We start from the raw sequence: 17566 nt of genomic DNA on the forward strand, positions 1-17566 counted from the left end.
TTTGGGCAACAGGACAACCTGTCAATGGGAAGTCAGGGTGCAAATATCTGTGATCTCTGATAAGGTAGCAGAACACTGAAAACATAATTTCTCACAGCTGAGATGTTATCATGAAGATTTCCTGCTTATCTCATGCCTGTAAATGAGCAATGGTTGTTACGAAATGCATTTCCATTTAAGTCAATGGCAAAAAACATCCACTAACATCAGCAGAAACAGGGTTGGGCCCATAAAATCCACTGAAATCAATGGGTTCATGCTTAAAACTAATCACAGTAAGAATTTTAACAGCTTTCCTTAATGAAATCTTATTGCTTGAAATATACCTGATACCCATGAATTTTTAAGAGAGTGAACTACACAGACAATCTAAAGTGGGTAATTAATAACCAACTGGTTTTGAGCAAGGGGAAAACAAAGGAAAGTTAGGCAAAAGCCAAAATTTGAAATCAGCATAACTTTTGAATGAGCTGTAACAACACGTTTGTTGACTTTTCAGCTGACTTTGCAGAAACGTTCCTCCTTTGCCCTCTAAATAAGTGTGGTTAGGTCAAGCACTTTTCAGGTTTGGTGCAAACCGTGGCCATGGTGGCAGCTTAGACTGGGGGTAAGGCTGGAAAGTGGAGCAGGTTAAAGCCCATGGCAGGTTGTGGGGAGGGGCAAGAAAGGGAAATGGAGCGAGTCAAAGTCATTGGCAGATTAAAGTGACGGGTAATGCTGGAAGGAATTTGGATGAGTGCAGGATGGAGTAGACAGTGGCAGGGCAAAGTAGACACATGGTGATGAAGGGTAGACGGGTCGCAGTGGGGAAGAGGATGTTGGGGAGGAGATAGGGTGATGCCGAGGTCTCAGACAGAAGCTAGCGGGAGAACCAGACAGCTTCAGATCCGCAGCCGGCAGGGGCAGGGTAACGCAGCCCATTGCCACTCATCCGCTCCCCCAGCCGCCTCCGTTTTCTGCCAAACCAGACTACAAGTCCCATCGTGCCCCGGGCGGCCGCCTTCCTCGAGGCACGTCTCCACCCCGCCCCCTGACGGCTGGTGCGCAAGCGCGCTTGCGGCGGCGTCTAGGGCAGTCTCCCTAATGTAAGATGGTGGCCGGCCTGGCGGCGGAGCGCACGGAGTCCGGAGCTTACCCGTTTCTCACATAAAGGTCGTCAGAGGAGCCACTCCGCCCCCTCCCGCCAGGCCTGGCGCTACCAGAGGTCCCGCCCGACAGCGCCGCTGCCCCTGCCGCTAGCCAGCCGTGAAGCAGGACAGACTGCGGGCTGGGAGGGACGAGGAAGGCGGGTGAGTGTGCGAGCAGGGGCCGGGGGAGCCGGGCTACGAGAGAGCGGAGGCTTCGCAGGGTCCGCGCAGGCCTTAGCCTGGCCCCCGGGAGCGGCGGGACCCCGCTATCTAGGGGGAGCGGGGGCGCCCCTGCTCGAGCGGGCGCGAGGGGCGCCCAGGGTCTGCCCGTTTTCCGTCTGCTCGCGGGGAGGGAGAGCCTGGGGCCGTGCTCGGCACCGAGGGTCTGCCAGAGTGGTACGTGGGAGAGGAGGGGGCTGTGCCCGGGAGCGTCTCACCCCACCCCTCCTGTCTCGTGGGGAGGCCGCACTGCTTTGGGTTCTCTATTTCAGTGTGATTCTTCTGTGGCTTGGTGGAAATTTCCTTTCTTCCTCCTCCTCCTCCTTTCCAAAATTGGGCTCCATTTGTTCTGATTCTCACTTTTGTGGGAGACAGATGGTAAATGGCAGCCGTCTCCTTTTTCCTATTATTTTGGACAGTTCATTTAACCTTCTCAGATTTGTCTCTTAGCAAATCAGCATTTAACTTTCCAGGGCTTCTAAAACATGCTCAGTCCTAGAAACCTTTTCATAGGGTGAGTTAGAAGAAGGAAATGACAAGGCTGTGGGCTCACATCGTGTTCCACCGATTGCCATATGCTCTATCTGATAGTTTCAGTGTGAGGTGGTGGTGATTTCACATACACAATAAAAGGAGGAGATGTCTGCTGAATAGTCATCCTAGAAGACTTCACTGCTACAGCTCAGAAGACTCATATGGCTTTGGCCTGTGTGCTTGGGACAATATTAAATGTGGAGTTATTAGGAGGGAGATGAATGCTGTGTAGGATATATGTTACTCTTTAAGCTGGGTGTGCAAGTCCTGAAAAAGGTTGGCTTAATTTTACCAAAAAGTTGCAAAGGTTATGTTAGTATATAGCATGTTTACTGTCTCTGTACTTATTTCTAGCTTACCTGTGCTTATCTGCAATACTGCCTGTGTTACATTCTATTTTAGTTTTAAAATATCTGGACTTCAGTGAACAGATATTTTGACATCACACTTATGTGAGCATGATCACAGACATTGACTAAAAGATAAACAGTAATACTGAAAGGCAAATCTGTCAAAGAATCAAATTCTTTCCCCCTCCTTCCTTTGTATCTGGAAATTCAGGCTATGAAAAGGAAGAAGAGCGAACAAGCAGAGTACCTTAGAGGTTGGATGGAGTTCAGGTGGCCTATGAATACTCCAAATGTACATCTCAAGCATACTTTTAGTTTCTTAGTAGCATCACTAATAAAAGAAAAAAGTAGTGCATAGTCTAGAAGTCAAGTGTATTAAACCTCAGGGTTTTTATGATCCTCTAATAGACTCTTTCCATTCCATAAACAAGACTAACACATGTATGAATTTAGAAACGTTTGGGAGTCAGACTTGGCTGACTGACAAAGAAAGTTCATGCTAGGAGAGGATTGTTTTTGTATGGTAAGGGGTGCTGACTATAAAATGCACTCTTGTTCTAACTTGCATGTTTTCCTTTTAAGTTCCCATTAAAAGTTTTCAGGAGATGTATTCGTGGCTAGCTTAGTTTTTTGTTACAGAAAATGTTGTAGGTGCTTGTCAGGCGTAAGGCTCTAGTTTTTTTTTAATTTGGAGTGGATTATTTCAAATGGATGACATTGTGTAAACACAGAACTTCAAATTGTGTGATTATAAAATGTATTTTAGGCCTTAGGTAACTAAATCCATCATTCATAGACCTGCCTCAGCTTACAAGACTGTACCTTGCCATATGGTGCAACCAAACACAATTGCTTGGCAAGGCCACAGTGTCAGGGGTTCTCAGACTTTCACAAGTGTGAACAACATTTTAAAAGACTATATGGACCACCTTTCATCCCAGTTGCAATTGCATAACATCCCTGTGACAACTTCTGCAATTGCGTTCTTTGTAAAGAAATATTAGGAAAGTATTCATATATTTTTAGTAGTCTTTAATATGCAGTATTCTTTTTTGAGAAAGTTAATGACATTGTCTTTGCTGTTCAGTTCAATATATTTCCTTCTTTACTATCTGTCTTTTTTCTCCCAGCTGGAAATGACCAGAAGAGTCTGGGCTATAGGACTGCCCATCTCTGTGAACTACTACTGATCCTTTGACCACAGTTTGGGAATCTCTGCAGTAGGTTACAGAAATAATACTCAGTTCTTAAATATTTTCATTTGTAGCTGTCAAAGTGCTTTACAAAGGAAAGTAGTAGTATCCTTGTCTGACCAATGGGGAAACCGAGGCATAGAAGTAAATTACTTGCCTGAGATCACATGTCAGACTTTGTTAGAGCTAGGAATAGAGTTCAGGTCTTCTGTTTCCTTAGCAGTGTGTTGGGCCTTCTATCAGGATCTGTGTGGTTTTGCTGTGCAGGAGGGAGTGCAAGATTTGAGGCACTCTGACGAAGGTTCTTATTCCAGGAGAAATGAAAGGACAACATTGGTGGTAGATAATGGGTTGAATAAAAGCATTTCTGCAAATAAAACTGCATCATTCCAGGGTAAATTATTTGGCTCAAAGATAGCAAAACCAGAAAGTACACACACTTTCTACAGATATTTACTGAACCAGAAACTTCCTTTATAAATTAGTTATTTTGTAAGATATTTTCCTATCAGAATAAGCAACCTTAAAGCAAAAATTGTCCAGGCCCCACATCCTATGTATTTTCCCATAGTTGATGCAGTGGTTTTGAAGCTACTTGAAGTATCAAATAATTTAAAATTATGTTTCTAGTAATGCAGTGAACATTTACAATCACAGGCTTGACTTATCACTCTGTTTGGAACTCTGGTCATCCTCGTGTACGTTAGTGGACCGACCACCTGTCCAGCTTTGAGAGAAATTACCTAGTGATTTGTAAATGGCAGAACAATGAAATTCCATTACTGGAGATCGTTCAGGTGTTCTGGGAACATTGTAACTAAAATGCACTATATAATTTCTCAGACTTTCTTCACCCAGACTAAGCCCGTAAGTACTTCTAACCACACAGATACATCTTATACTGAAGAATGCTTGAAATATTCTGGAATTACAAAATAGTCTTTGTGTGACCTAGCAAGGTTAGGAAGCTTGTATCCAAATTTATACAGAAATTCAGAGGCTGGAGAATGACATTTCTTTCCATCTCCTGCACAATCTGTAAGATGTATACACAGATTTTTGTTTCTAGTTGTTATCTTAGAGCAACGGTTCCCAAACTTTAACAACCTGTGAACCCCTTTCACTAAAATATCAAGTCTCATGAACCCCCTCCTAAAAATGAAAATTTCCAGGGATTTTCTCCTTTACCTGAGTATAAATTATAAAAGCAGTGATCTTGGAAATATAAAATTTGTTTCTATGACATGCTTATTACACACTATTATTAATTATTAATCATTCCAGTATTTTTATTACATTATGAAAACGGCAACACTCTTAGAAAATCTCACTTTTGTAGCTTGTATCACTTCGAATAAGCCTGTTACAAGACAAGGCTCCAGTGTTTCCTAAAGGAGTATCAGATTAGAAACATCACGAAGGTATTTAAGAAGCCAACTCAGAGTTCCTCCTACACAAGCATTCAGGTCTTGAGTAGTCCAGGCAAACAATGCACGTTACAACAAAGCTTAAACTTGTCCTTCATAATAATTTTAAAAACAATACTAGCTGCCTATTTAATTTTAAAAACAGCAAAAAAATCCACTTCCCTTTCCGTTCCTTATAGGAGTCTTGATAGATGTGCTTGCTTTGATCTGCTTAGCTCTTGGAAGTTCAGGGGCTCTGGACTGCTGACCGGAGGGAATTTTTTCCCGAGAATCCCCTGTAATGTTTCGTGAACCCCCAGAGGTTCACGATCCCCAGTTTGGGAGCCACTGTCTTAAAGTTACTTCCATAATCTGTTAAGTATATAAACAACATTTGACAAACTAATCATTTGATCACAAGACAGAAGACTTAACCTACTTGCTGTCAGTACTCAAACTGGGAACTGGAGTTGAGGTGGTGATGGAAAGGGGGCTGTTATATCTGAAACAATTTTAGAGCTTTTTACAGTTCAGTGATAAAATGTAGATGGATGCAGAAACTTGAGTAAACACTACTGAGGTGAGTGGAGACCGGTTACACTTGGAGAAATCCTGTTCCCTCAGCAATGGGGTGGGGCTTTGTGTCAGGATCTGTGCAGGAGGGAGTTCAAAATTTGGGGTACTCTTGTGAGGGTTTCCCATGAGCTGCTGCACAAAAAGGATTTGGGGCATGGAGGGGAACACACAGTGGGAAGATGGCTCCAGCTATAGGCTAAACTACTGGCTATAAAGAGGCTCCACTATTTTATGGTGGTGAAGGTTTTGGTGGGTGTGAGGAAGGGTAGTATATCACTTCTCCCATTCTAGTGAAATTCCTAGGAATATCTGGGCCTTAAAACATTTACACCTGTAGAGTTTCCGGTTGACTGCATGAAAACTACATGCATTTGATTGATACTTAGGTTTACTTTGCAACTGAGTGCTAGAGATGCAATTATTTGGAAAACTGAAGATAATGTATTGATGCATAAGTCTGCAAAGAAATTGGTGGCTAACTGCCTCACTTGCCAGAGAGTGGCAAGTAGAAAATTGGTGAGTAAATTTATCAAATCCTGAACATAATACAAGCAACATTACAGTAATGACCAGAAAGTTGTGGTCATCTTGTGATAACATTGGAAATGAGCGCGTAATTTAGTGAGCATCCAAAAAGTATTTTATTCCTAATTGTTGGCTCTGCACACTTTAGGCTACAGGCCATCTAACCGTAATCTTATTAGGTCTTCAGTAGCCGAAGATATAATTTGTTTACTAATGTTTGTTAGAGGGAGTGATTATAAGTGGCAGTTTAACTTCTCAGTGTAAGAATACTCACTCATTTGTATGAAACTGGTAATCATAAAAGGAAAGCAGTGACTGCTGCATGAGAAGGTTCATCACAGTTGCTTATCCCCTTGCTGCTCTGCTTTACAAAATATTTAACAAAATTTGAGGACTGGAATGCAAAAGGATAGTGTGTCAAAGTAGAAGTACCTTAAATTATTTGCTTTAGAAAGTTCCAGGTGGGTGGGGGTTTGGTGTAAGAAAATGCTTAGGGTAAAAAATGGAAGTGTTGTGGCTGTCACTCATAATTTCTGGTTTGCAGTACAATTTAGAACAATGAAAAAATAATGAGGTTGGGAGGAATTCAGCAGTAGCAACCAAATGTCATGAAGAGTACTTAAAGGTCTGTGTTTCTGTTTGTTCAGTGCAACAAATAAAAAGGGATGAATTGACGGGTAGTGCTACAGTAAAAGATTTGAAGCTTCATTATGATGAGTAGAAGTTACTCTAGGCTTTCAAATGTATTATCAAGTAGAAACCTCCCTCTTCCTCCATTGGTTTGTCTCCTGTTTCTCGGAGTAAAATGTAGACTGAAGGCTTGTCTTCATGTACGTAGCTACTGTGACAATAGGAGTGATCCCATCTGCTATGTTGATGTGAGAAGCTCTCCTACTGATACAGGTCTGTAGTGTCGACCTGGCCTTAGCTTTCACCATCTATTCATTCTGCGATAAAGTCTTCTGGTAGTCCCTAAACTAGTAAGAAAACTATAGGTCAAAATTGTTATAGGTCAGTTTACCTTGTAGTTCAGATCAGTTTACATGTTTTTCCTATTGTATTAATATTATGGGCCTAAATCTCATTTACACTAAGGCTCCCTTATGCTGCCAGAATTATGTAAAGAGGCCCTAGTGTAAATAAGAAATAAACCTATTAAAACATCTCCAACTTGGCTAGTGACTCAGTCTCACTGCTGTTGTGGATCCATGCAACTGTTTTTCTGTAAAGCATACTATTTTGTAAGTTTTCTGTTCATGTCCTCCCTTTAAGTTGGAAATGTCCTTCTAGCTTTTGATAAAACGTAAGAATTGGGGCATTTATAACAGAGAACTTGTTTTCAAATGGCAGCTCATTTTTTGTCCTTGAAAGTAGCAGTAAAGAAATTTTCAGCAGTCATCTGGCAAAGCATATATTAAGTTGAAACTTTTTGTATATATAGCTTCATCATTAATAGCAAACTGACTCCAGGACACCAAATTGGAAGTCTCTGGAAATTAAATGATGAAGAATTATACAGTTTACTTTGGCACACCAATTCTACCTCAATCTTTTTGTGTAGTTTAAATGTTATTATTTTAAAATATGAAAGACAAAAGTTGGGAAATGCAAGCAACCATCGGCATTTACAATAATCTGCAAAAGTCTGGAGAAAAAAAAGTAGTTTAGAGCTACCTTCCTTCCTATATGGGTGGTAGCTGAGTAGGAATTAGTACTGGAACTATCATAGGTGAACAGCTCAGAACTATAACAAAAGGATTACTGACATTAAGATTTCTAAAGTTTTGTCAATTTAAAAACTGCATGACTTGAAGTCAGCTAACTATGTGCTATGGCAGGCCTGTCCTCCTATCCATTTGTACTGTGGCTAGCACACTGGCACCCTAAATCTGACTGAGGCCTCTAGGTATTACTGTTATAAACATATATCACAGTGAAACTTCATGCAGACCACCTGCCTTCGGCGAGCACCCGAAGATATATTCCCAGATAACACTAAAATGCTAGTTTTAAGAAAACATCTTTCTATGATCTGGGACAGTCTAAAATTGATTCCAAATACAACAGTACATTTTTGAGGAAAACAGCTGAACTACTTTTGACTTTGCTGTCTGTAAAGTGCACACTGTGTATAGTCTTTTCACAGAGACTTCTGCATTTTCCTTAACTCAGTGTATTGCAGTAAATTATTTTTTTTACACTGAATCTCCAGAAAGCAGTTAAATATGGTAGAAATTCCATTTTTATTTCACCTGTGCAGAGTAACTGATGGACAGAGCATTAAGGGGTGCAACAAGTAGCCTGTTATACACTTTAAAAAACAAAAAACCCTCCTAATACAATATTTGTATTTTATTTTTATAAAATACTTAAATCTAAATATTGGTAAATTAAGTGACTTGCAAACAATAAAATATGTTTTGGAATCAGGTGTAATTTGGCTTTGTGGGATTCCTTTCAGCTTTCTGTGTTAAGTTCTTCTTATTAAAAGGCCCAGCTTTTTATCAGTCCTTGAGTGATCAGTTAATATAGTTTCCACTGTACTTAATGTCTTGACTGGGAGAATGGTGGAAGATAACTTCGCTGAAAATTTGATTAGCATTTGACAGCACCAGTTCATTGTTTGATGTTTATAGTGGGGTCGGATACTGCTGAAGACCAGAAGGTTGCCAGTGTATAGCAGCACAGGGGAAGGGGGAAGGAAGTGCATGTGCATTGAGACAACTAATTATATGTCTCAGAGGTGCCTTTCCCCTCAGAGGTGCCTTTCCCCTCAGTCTAATTTAGCACCAGTAGAAATATTTTGGGGCTTTCTTAGTGTCTATGCCAGTGGTCCCCAATGCGGTGCCCGTGGGCGCCAGGGCGCCCGCATGGTGCCCAGCAGGGGAGAGAAGCCATGGCCCTGCACCTGCCAGGGACAGAACTCCGGGGCTACAGGCTGCAGGAGCCAGTGTTCTCAGTCCCTGGCACGTGCGGGGCTGCGGCTTCTCTCTGGTTTCTCTGGGGCTACAGACTGTGGGTACCGGCGTTCTCGGTCCCTGGCAGGCGCGAGGCCATGGGTTAAGCCAGAGAGAAGTCGTGGCCGGAGAACTCTGGGGCTGCGGGCGCCGGTGTTCTTGGTCCCTGGCAAGTGCAGGGCTGCGGCTTCTCTCCGGCTTCTCTGGGGTTGCAGACTGCAGGCACCAGTGTTGAGTAAAATGGGTACAAACTGGATATTAGGAAGTTTAGACTTGAAATTAGATGAAGGTTTCTAACCATTAGAGGAGTGAAGTTCTGGAACAGCCTTCCGAGGGAAGTAGTGGGGGCAAAAGACTTATCTGGCTTTAAGACTAAGCTTGATAAGTATATGGAGGGGATGATATGATGGGATAGTTTAATTTGGGCAACTGATCTTGGATTATCAGCAGATAAGTCTGCTTAATGGTCTCTGAGGGGATGTTGGATGGGATGGGATCTGAGTTACTGCAGAGAATTCTTTCCTGGGTGCTGGCTGGTGAGTCTTGCCCACATGCTCAGGGTTTAGCTGATCGCCATATTTGGGGTTGGGAAGGAATTTTCCTCCAGGGCGGATTGGCAGGGCCCCTGGAGGTTTTTTGCCTTCCTCTGCAGCGTGGGGCATGGGTCACTTGCTGGTGCATTCTCTGCAGCTTGAGGTCTTCAAACCACAATTTTTAGTACTTCAATAACTCAGTCATGGGTTAGGGGTTGTTATAAAAGTGGATGGGTAGGGTTCTGTGGCCTGCTTTGTGCAGGAGGTCAGACTAGATGATCATATTGGTCCCTTCTGACCTACGAGTCTATGAGTACCTGGCAGGCGTGGGGCCACGGCTTCTCTCCAGCTCTGAGAAGCCGCAGCCCCACGCCTGCTGGGGACAGAGACCTCCTGGGCTGCAGACTGCGGGCGCTGGTGTTTTCTGTCCTAGGCAGGCGCAGGGCCGCCTAATGCCCAGCAGGAGAGAAAAGCCAGGGCCCCGCGCCTGCTGGGGACAGAGTACTCCGGGGCGGCAGGCTGCTGGCGCCAGTGTTCTCTGTCCTCCTGGCTTCTCTCTGCACTGCCCAGAACTGGCACCAAAAAACTAAAACCAAACCAAAACAAAAAACTCTCCGACTCTGCAGAATGGACGGAATGTTGCCCTGTGCTGCCCGAAGCATGTGGTTTCTCCACTGGTGCCTGGAGCCGACCTTGTATGTGAGTAATTGTTGGTGCCTGCCACACTCTTCTGAAAACATGAATGTGGTACTGGCCATAAAAAGGTTGGGGACCACTGGCCTAAGCCTTTGATTTTAGACTTATGCTTACATTCTCAATCTTTCTAACTGTTCTTTTCTTGACCTTATTAAGCCAACCTTTTGCATGTCATGTGTTTTGGTTACTATATTTTTTCTATGTGAAGAAATTTGTCAGCTCTATGAGGGCAGTAAAAATGGAAGAACTGTTTTATATTAAGTAGAAAATGACTCAAGGATCCAGCCTTTAAAAAGGCAGATGGCTGAGCCAGTATTTTTGCCTTTAACTTTCTTTTCAGACGAAAGTTTTTTGCAGTATACGTTTGTGTGTTCATAGACTAACAGATAACTTGCTGAAGGTGTTAACTCTGAGTTTTTGTCCTGCAAGAAAGGACTCAAATTTTACCTACCCAAATAGACCCAATCAGGTGTAGCTAGACAATTGGCGTGATGACAGGTAGTGAACTTGTTACTGATTTAGATTGTAAAAGATATTTGATTTAATGCTTTGCTTTTTGGCACTTTCCTAGAATGCTACCATCGCTGATGCTTCTTATGAAAGATGACTTAATACAAGAAAACTACTTGCGTAGGAATTTTTGTCCCCTAATAGTTCAGGTAACTTTTAGGTTTTCTTCCGTTTTCCAGTTCTCATATGATCCCTCTCCCATAACCTTTAAATCCGTGGCAATGTCCTGAATGTGGTGGTCTCCAGAATCTTTCAAATGCAGCATCTAAGATATCTATAAGTGTTTATGCCAAGTAGTGATGCACTCCTTTCCGCTAAATGTGTTTCCTTGAAAGTGCTCCCAACTTCTTTGACCTTGTGTAGTAACACACATTTGTATTTCCTGGCATAGTGGCACCAGAGGTTGACATTTGATGTGCGATCACAGAAATCCCCATTGTCCTTCAACTTTTGCAGTTTTTGAGTGAATCTTACATAAGACCACCATGCTTTCCTGGGTTTCCCACAGGTGTACAGAGAAGCTGCTAAAGCATCCTGCACTCCTTGTAAGTTTTACCTGCTTCTGTTACCGCAGTGGTGCATAAGTATTAAGTGCAAGTTTTCCTCATTCAGCGCTTATAAGTATGTGACTGTATAGCGGTGTTGTAATCTTGATCCAAGTTTAAAATAGCCTTCTTAAAATGTTGCTCTTCTTTTGTCACAAGATAGAAATGAATGACAAGGCCACACTAAAATTGACCTTTCTTATATCTAGACCATTTTTAAAAAAATCTAGACTTGTTTAGACACAAACAGCTAATTCTTGGTTTTGTTGTAACCTGGAGGATTCTAACTTTCATTCTCCCCCTCCTCTTGAGGTCCTGTAAAATCACCATTATTATTAAAGTGTAGGACTATGTGATGCTGTTCTTGGAGCCTGTAAACTTCACCCAATCAGCCACAGTAGCAACATTTACGTAATACAAAACAATCCTTCCATCTGATGAGCTTATTTCCCTGTGGCAGGTCTTTAGCTACTGTACTTTAAAGTCTTCTACTTGTGCATTTATCAGCCTTTGTCTTTGTCTCTGTTCGTGTAGACTTTGTAAATTCCTTACCCCTTATTTCCCTTGGAAATATTATACTATAATTACTAATGTGGGAAGTGTAGATTTTTTTCCTCGGGCTGTCCGTCTTAGAAAAAGACCGCCAGTGATTTTTGTCAAGGATATAATGTGGATGTTGAGACATGTACTTCTGAGACTTGAATCCAAAAATACCAAAAGTGAGAGATGATGTCTTGAATATTGTGACTGAGGTTGTACAGAATGTTTTTATTTAAATTAACCTTAAAATTTAAATCAGACTTACTTGCATTTTGTTGGTTCTTCACTTTATTTTGCTAAAGTGAATGTTTTTTGGAATTAGTGTCATTAGTAGAATTTCAGATTTTACATAGAGGTTTTCTCTTAAAAAGCTTCTCACTTAATTCTTCTTTATGCTGAAAATGATCAGCCCATGGTCTAACTATTCCTTACTATGAGAACCAAAATTTTTCCTCCAAAATTGACCCACTTCTCAAAAGATATTAATTGCCCCTTTAACCAATTCACTGTAAATCTGCCTTCACATCCAACCTGTATCCCTTTACCCTGCCACTTTAGAAAAGTCTGGGAACAGTTTCAGTATATGCTTTTTTCCTTTTGTTGCTTCTGGGGAAGTACTCAGGGCAAAGACCAATAGCTCTGGTATGGTCCGTTGGTGGCATTGTTCTGTAAGACTGTTCTTTTACTGAATTATGTGAGGAAGATACAGGATTTGTGGGTGTCCCACCCCAAGCTGGTCATAGTTTGAGAGTATGAATCTGCTTGTTTCAGTAGAGGTTTGGAAGTTGTGTTGTCTATTGATGGGCCTATATGAAATGAATGACTAGCCCTAGCATGTGTGAAATGGATTGGTAGCTTTAGCAAAGAAGAACCCGCTTATTGAATGGAGACAGACTAAAAATAAGCTCTCTTCCTTGGAGGTATTTCTTGAAGTGAAGGCTGAAACACACTTGTGTGGTATAGAGAAATCTTATTACCATTGTTGCATCTGATCTGTTGCTAGAAGACTTCAGTTTGTAGAACCGTCTGTCCAGCAGCTTTCAGAAATGCAACATTTCAAATTCAAAATGAAATGCACAAAAGTGGTAGGAAGGTAACCCTTTTACTTTCCTATACTCTGTCCATGGCACTGCATGTATGTGTCCTGCCCTTAGCCACCATAGCAGGGGTAGGCAACCTATGGCACATGCGCTGAAGGCAGCATGCAAGTTTATTTTCAGTGGCACTCACACTGTCCGGGTCCTGGCCACCAGTCCGCGGGGCTCTGCATTTTAATTTAGTTTTAAATGAAGCTGCTTAAACATTTTAAAAACCTTATTTACTTTAAATATAGCAACAATTTAGTTATATATTACAGACTTCTAAAAATGTTAAAATGTATTACTGGCACGTGAAACCTTAAATGAGAGTGAATAAATGAAGACTTGGCACAGCACATCTGAAAGGTTGCCGACCCCTGCACTAGAGCAAGTCTGAAAGGGTATTTGAATCCTGGCTCAAGAGCATATCACTTCTGCATCTTAAGGCTGGAGCAGAGGTATGTGTATTAATCACAAACTATGGCAATGATTTTTGTTTTTGGCTGAGATTACATTTCTTATTTCCCCTTCATGATAGGTGCTAACTTTTAATGCCCCAGGAAATAATAGTGCCCTGGCATATGGTTAATACTATATGACAGTAGTCCCTTCTCTATATGGTATATATGAATAACTTAAGTGAGACTGTTCACTACTTAACCTTTAAAATGCATTTTTACACTAAAAAAACTCCAAAGTACTCTATACAATTTATTACTGCAAAAGCATCAGACTGATTTGTTACAAAATGTGAAACTACTTTGTTTTGTGGTTAAACTAAGAGAGTTTTTCATTATGGCGGTCAGCAGTAAGTTTTGAACCAAATGCTAGATAAAAGTTCAAATTGGTTGCTGAAGGTAAATAGAGTAGTTCACTCCTTGTGCAGTGTCCCTTCAGGAAGTGCCCAGGAAACAAGGGCTGTCTGGCCTTGGCATATGAATACTGTCTTTTGCTCTGGATTGGACCTGCCTGGTAGTGTGAATTATGGCGTTCATCATGGATTTGACAGGCACTATCTACGGATTTGAGGATTTGTTTTTTTATGCCATTTAAGAAAATGTTTATAATTAACTTAGTCATGTTAAAAATGTTAGATTATAGAGCTCAAGGATATAGAAATAGCTGCTGTTTTTTTGGTACTTGAATTACTGAGTCAGTAATTGAGACTAATAACTCTTTACTCCTTGAACCCAACCTTGTAGTCATACAGAGGCTTAGGGTGGGGTAGTCTTATGGAGAACAACTTATTTACTAGTGTACTAGGACAGTTTAAAAAAAAAAAAGACAGGTCCCAATGTTTAAGAATTCTATTGCATCTTGTGAAAAGTGCTGAAGTGACAGTACTGGATATTGAAGCCCTCTAATTGTCCAGTCAACAATTAGTTTGGATAATGATGATGCAAGGTTCCTCTACCCATGGACTGTGACCTGGAAAGTGAGGATAGCTCAGCCTCCAGTCCGATTTTAATCCTTGGCTGCTTTAGATTTCTGCTAGACTGGTGTGTGTGGGTAAGTACTGCTAGTATGGCCTCCTGTCAGCTGAACTGGACTGTGGCTGGCAAATATGTAATAACCTAGATTAGATTTGAATAGGGGAGCTAAAGGTGGAAAAATGTAGAACTGTAACTAATTCTTGGTGTAAAATAGCCCTCCGGAGAACACACTACTGAGTTCCTCTCTGATGAATGCAATGGAGATGACTTTTCTAGCCTTTTCTGCCTAGATACATTAACTCTTATTGGAAGTGTTGAACATAGCAGGATTATTCTTTTGTAATTTGCTTACCTCTATAACTTATTTGTGAATTGCATTTAGCATCTTTACACATCTAAGAATTTTACTGAAAGCAAGTGTAAAATATCTTATTAACCTTTCCTTGTCTAAAAATAAGAATTTAATGTTAATTTTAAAGTTGTAAAAGTTTAATCTTCTAAAAATTCCCCCCCCTGCTTTCCTGAAAGGTCCTTTACTGTCCTCAGTGAGAAGTCTCTCACCTTAAGCCCTCAGTTCTTCATGTGTAACAAAGTGGTTGAATATCCCTGCTTTGTATTCGAAACTCCGCCTTAACTATAGAACCACAAGTGGTACTTCCATAATGTAACCTTTCAGAATTTTATAGTGAAGAGTTCTATGGTCTAATCTAGCCCAATTAGTTTGTACACCTACCATTCAGTCTTATGTATAGCAGTGCATGAGCCAGAAGCTGGAAATGGACAACAGGAGATGGATCATGTGGTGATTACCCGTTCTGTTCATTCCCTCTGGGGAACCTGACATCAGCCACTGCTGGAAGACAGGATACTGGGCTAGATGGACTTTTGGTCTGACCCAGTATAGCTGTTATGTAGTATATTTCTAGGAAAAATATGCTAGAATTGTAAATGTCACTTAATTTAAAACACAATTAGAATTACAAAAAACTGAAATGGTTTCACTGAAATGTCACTTCTGAAAGTGAACATTTTGCCCCCTGACCTGTGTGTGGTATGTGTTTTTTTTTTTTTTAAATAAACCATGCTAGAGACAAGCCATATTCTTCGTACTGGCAGGTAGAAGCATATCCTTGGTAGAATTCTATATAATTTGCCTCATTCTCCTGCAATTATGGTAACAGTAGTTGCCTGAAAAACACACAAGAGACTCTGGCACCAGCTATATCAAAGACCCGTATTGCCAAAGGACAGTAGGGGTGGGGAGGGAACACCTGTGTTGCTAACATCCTCAAAATGTTCATCCTGCTGGAAGGGAAGGCTCTTTCTGTGTCCCATAAGTACTATAAATTCTTCAGGAGATACAAGGTCTTACCCATCCTGAGTCTTGTACCTATGGGTCTTTTGAAGTTGTAACAGAAGCAAGAGTACCTTTTCTCTAAGCAGCTGTTGGTTACCTCTCCCCGTCATGTAATCTTGGGATCTACCTGGATGGTGCATCTTTCTAAAATGGGGAAGGAGGGTGCAGCTGGGAGCCATACACATCTAAAATTTGCAACTGCATCTTTAAAATAAGAAAGATTTACCACTTAGTCATGCTTGCTCTTCTTCACTACAAAAGTTGCTGTAAGTGCAGCCATGTTAAAATTCTTCAAACAACCTTAACTCTGATCCTTTACTAATGTTAATATATTTAGCCATTTGAAACCCCCTTAATCACAACCATTACTCTCATCCGTGCTTCCAGTAGTAACCACAAACCTTTCTTTACCTCACAGTGCTGTTCTACAGATATGGAACCTGTCTGTCAGATATTGGCCACAAACCCCTTCTCTGGTTCATCCTATTGGTCATGAGACATTTCTTCATAAAATCTCTCCTTTATATTGCACTGCTTTCCTTTCTACTGAAATGGCAAAAATTGTTTAAAGGCCCAGAATTAAATCTCTGGCAGGGATAATTTAGCAGTATCCTGAGAGGGCATGGTTCTGTTAGAGGCAGCAAAACCACACCAACTGCCCTTTAAAGTACATTGTTAGTGTTCAACACCTTGCAGGAGAGGTCCCTGTACCCTAACTACGTAGTCACTTACCATGGTCTGTAATCACACAGCATCCTTCACAAAGCTGGGAACGCATGTTTAATCCATTAGTTTGTTCTCTCACTTCTGTATACAAAATTTCAGATGAGACATCCACAGTTTCAAGACTAATTTTGGAAAACGGATGCTTTCATAAAGTTAAGATGAGAAGTAAACTGTGTTCTGTCTTTTCATAGGGAAATGGAATCTGATATTGTTACAGGTAATGCCTTTTGCAGTATAGTCACTACGTGATAAACATTAAGGTAAAAATAAATCTATCAGTTAAAATGGAGAGAAGTCCTATGTGATGGTCCCTTGCATTTTGAACTTGCTCGCCGACGAGCTGAAGAGGACAAGAGGCACAGAAGGAAGGAGATACTGGCTTCCAGTCATGGTCAAAAGCCTTCTGCTGAGCCCAAAAACATCTGCCCTAATTGCAGTAGAACTTGTGGTTCAAGGATTGGCCTTATTAGCCACCTGAGGACCCATAACTTCTATGGAAAATGATCATACTTGGTAATGAGTGGTTGCCCATCATCAAAAATAAATGCAGAAAATATTATCCTATAACCCATCCTAATTCCTTTTATTAGTATGCTTACGTATGCCAGGAGAATGGGAATTCTAAACATTAAACAGTAATTTTTGAGTAGATTATTGTTCTTACTGAATGCAGCTGTTGAGTTGTTTAAGGCTTATTTGCATAGCTAATATTTCAATTATTTTGATTAACATGGGGCACTTGGCTGTTTAAAATCTGCAAGTAGACTGATTATATTCCCTTCTAGAATTAGCTGTGCAAATAATTCTCCTGTAACTAGTTTTTAGAATTTTGTTTTTACAAAAGGCAGTTTTGGAGTAGGTAACTCTTATTCATGGGATAGCATTGCAAAAGTGTTTGGAATGTAAGCAACAAAAGGATGGAATGTAGTACTGACAAGAAAATACTGGTTAAGAGTGTAATCATAAGTGATTGATCTGTGAAGACCAGAGTGAGGATGTTAAACAGTCTTACGAGTATCATGAGACGTCTTTACATTTAATGGATCACAGCACTTACGGCTTCTTATACGAATGGGCCTTCACATTTTGGAATCAAACTAACAATGCACATTCTTAGCTTGCACGGTGCTTTGTGATGCTATGTGGACATCATAGCTTAAAATGTTAGTTGTTACATCTGTTTTACACACGCAAATATTTGGCTCTACTAAGCTTAATTAAATTCAGGATTTTACCTGGCCAATCCTGGACAGAGAAAGT

At 40.9% G+C, this 17566-nt stretch overlaps 1 protein-coding gene across 18 annotated transcripts in view; it reads left to right on the forward strand.

The window, feature by feature from the left end:
• The first annotated feature begins 1032 nt into the window (after positions 1-1032).
• The window catches only part of CNOT4 (CCR4-NOT transcription complex subunit 4), a 129867-nt gene continuing 113333 nt past the window's right edge, over positions 1033-17566 (forward strand). For 7 of the 18 annotated variants that reach the window (XM_075067392.1, XM_075067396.1, XM_032788594.2 and 4 more), the window contains exon 1: positions 1071-1289. The gene's annotated coding sequence lies outside the window, so the exon portion shown is untranslated. Of the gene's footprint in view, positions 1290-3360; positions 3455-10687; positions 10776-13227; positions 13249-17566 lie in introns of those variants that run through there. The other 11 variants (XM_032788596.2, XM_075067385.1, XM_075067369.1 and 8 more) reach the window with 7 other exon arrangements.

The sequence above is a fragment of the Chelonoidis abingdonii genome, chromosome 1, assembly GCF_003597395.2.
Source record: "Chelonoidis abingdonii isolate Lonesome George chromosome 1, CheloAbing_2.0, whole genome shotgun sequence".
Taxonomy (NCBI): Eukaryota; Metazoa; Chordata; order Testudines; family Testudinidae; genus Chelonoidis; species Chelonoidis abingdonii.